General features: G+C 39.7%; 1 pseudogene; it reads right to left on the reverse strand.

Annotated features, from left to right (window-relative positions):
* Nucleotides 1-827: 827 nt before the first annotated feature.
* On the reverse strand, nucleotides 828-2772 carry LOC145585858 (UDP-glycosyltransferase 92A1 pseudogene; annotated as a pseudogene).
* Nucleotides 2773-3052: the final 280 nt, after the last annotated feature.

The raw sequence follows: 3052 nt of genomic DNA on the forward strand, positions 1-3052 counted from the left end.
GTATGATACAACAAAAGTATTATTACTACTTCTCTTGTCATCCATATTGATTTTAATAAAAATTTATTAATAGGTGGACATATATATTAACCACTACTTTGACATTTGAGTCATTATTTCTCATTTTCTAATATTAAGGCCGATTTTATTTATGCAATATATCAGTTCACCTAATGAGAGTATAAAGTATAATACACAAAATGTAAGTAGTGTGAATATGTCTGTGTGTATTTTTGAAGTCAATGATGGTTATCTTCATATGGTGGCTTTGACTTTAAAGAAGATAACGTTTTAACGTGGATAATTGGATATTATCCTATTTCAAAGAGAAGATGATTAGGATCTTACAATGCCTAAATGAGATTGTCTAATTTCTACATTTATTTAATTAAGTAGACATGTGTGTTTGGGTGGCCAAAGGGCATCTTACTTTGGGCCCAACTGCAAAAGACTAAATGGAGGCCCAATAAACTACTTCTATTAGTCTATTAGCACAACCCATCAAAAGGAAATTAACGACCAATTGTGACAATGTTTCCATTTGTGTATAGCGTGTGCACAACACATGTTAGTTGGTTATAGTGTGTGCATAAAGTCGGGAGAGGCATTGCTAAATGGATACTTTTGTCATTAACGAGTAACGACCTTGCCAAACATAAGATTCATATTTGATTACAGACAAATAGACAAGTCATGTAGACATTGATGTAAAATACAGCATGCTCTACATGAACTACAAATCTGTCCCTGCCTTGTTTAGGTAATAAGAATGTTTAATTATACCAAGCATATGATAATCAAAAGAAGATAAAACACACAAATTCAAATCATGTTTTTAAGATCCCTCATTCAACTCAGTGAAGCTACGATGTCAATGCTAAAAGGGGAAAACATTGAATCGATGATCGAGAATTTGAGATAATTTCAATCATCTAACATTACATATAATCTCTGCAAAACAGAAATCATTTTTAAAAAAAATACTGCCTTTTGCTCCTACTTAATAGTTTAATACTACTTTAACAACTAATCCATAATTATTCTTCCACTAAAAAATCATACAACATCAACACATGCACCATACTTGTCGGTAAGCATATGATGTCCATGTATCGATCTCACAAACCCGGGGAACACCAGTTCAAGCATCTTCTTTAGATTTCTTTCCCCTACAAGAAACTATAAACTCTACAAAATTATCCATTGCCTTAACAGAAGATCCTTTGTAATCTCCCTCAATTTTCCAAGCATCCCTCAACTTCTCCCCAATTTCAACAGCTTTTTTCTTCATCTCCCACCCACAACTCCCCTCCTTTCTATCCAACACCATCTCCACCACACTCTTCACCCACTCTTTCTTCACCTCCCCTTCCAACCCCCTAGTCAACTCGACCGCCACCCCCATTTCCTCCACCATCATCTTCGAATTATACGCTTGCTCCGCCGCCAACGGCCACCCGAGTATTGGCACTCCTTCTCTTAAACCTTCCAATACCGAATTCCATCCGCAATGACTCAAAAACCCACCAGTAGCCTCATGCCTCAAAATATCCAACTGAGGCACCCAATCTCTCACCAACATCCCCTGTTTTTTCTCCATCATTCTTTCCTCAAACTTCTCAGGCAGCCATTCGGGTTTAAACTCCCCATTGAAATCAAACCCGAATGGCGGCCGAATCACCCACAAGAACGGGATCTTACTCTCCTCCAAACCTTTCGCTAACTCCATCATCTGAATCGGAGTCACTGTATTCTGTGACCCGAAACAGATGTACAAAACAGAGTCATTTTCAAATTGATTCAACCACCTCAAACAAGCCTCTTCCTTCTCATCATCATCTTTTTTCGAAGATGTCATAATCAAAGGACCAATTCCCCAAATAGGAGATTTCGTGAAATTCTTAAAAACTTGAAACCCTAACGGTTCAATCTCCTCGATAGAATTACACAACCACCCAGAACAATTCAAGGAAGATTTAATCTGAGGTTGGAAAAACCTCGACCATTCATCGGACCCATCAGCAAACCTTAAAAACCGATGAAGCTGATTACGTCGGAGTTTCCGATCTTCCGGAAAACCAGCCAATGAAAACTCTTCATCATCACCGACATTCCGGTGAGGTAGATTGCTCCAGATTGAAACATACGCGCCGACACCGTAGGCCCCACCAGTGTTGAAGCAGATTCCGGTGGACCCAACTGATCGGGCCACGTTATCGGCCCAGCCCAAGAACACGTCGAAGATGATGCACACGGGTGGGTCGTGCAGGTGGTGGCGCGTGAGGTAGTCACGGACATGAGGTTCGAGTGAAGTGGATGCGTGGAAGAGTTTGATGATGGAGGTTAATGGGAGTTTATCGGTGTTTTCGGTGTTGGGTGGGAGACCGTGGTCGGTGCTGGTGAAAGGGAGTTCGATGATGTTAAGGTTGATGTTGAGGTTGTCGGATTGACGGCGGAGATTAGCGGCGTTTAAAGGGGTGGTGAGGAGAGAGAGAGTGAAGGGTGTTTGAGAGAGAAGGCGGTGAGCGAGGTGGAGGAATGGTCGGAGATGGCCTTGTGCTAAAAATGGGAGGAGGATTATGTGTTGTTGTTCTCGTTCTTTTGTTGATGACTCCATTTTTGGGTTGATTTTTTTTAGTAATTTTAATGAAGGAATGATTTGATAAAGAAATTTGGTGCTTTGGAGTTAAATTTGTTGTGGGGATGGTTCGATATATAAGGGGAGTGGTGAGTGGTTGAGAGATAATTTATCAAAGCGATGAATTAACAACGTGCATTTTGTTACATACGGAGTATCAGTTTTAAAACTTTAATTAATTAAGCTAGTTGAATCGCAATATCTATAATTAAATGTAGAGGATGTGACTATGCGAGAGTAAATAAAACGGCATAAGTGGTCCTTTGGGTCAATGTTGAATCTTCAATAATTTGTGTTGGGAGTATACTAGGGGAGTGAATGAGTGAGTGAGTGATCACTCTGGACAGTAGTGGATGTATGGATGTGAATTTGTGGAATTTATTAATTGGTCAATGGAATGGTTGTTCTTTTGCT

Source organism: Chenopodium album, chromosome 16, assembly GCF_948465745.1.
Source record: "Chenopodium album chromosome 16, dcCheAlbu1.1, whole genome shotgun sequence".
NCBI lineage: Eukaryota > Viridiplantae > Streptophyta > Magnoliopsida > Caryophyllales > Amaranthaceae > Chenopodium > Chenopodium album.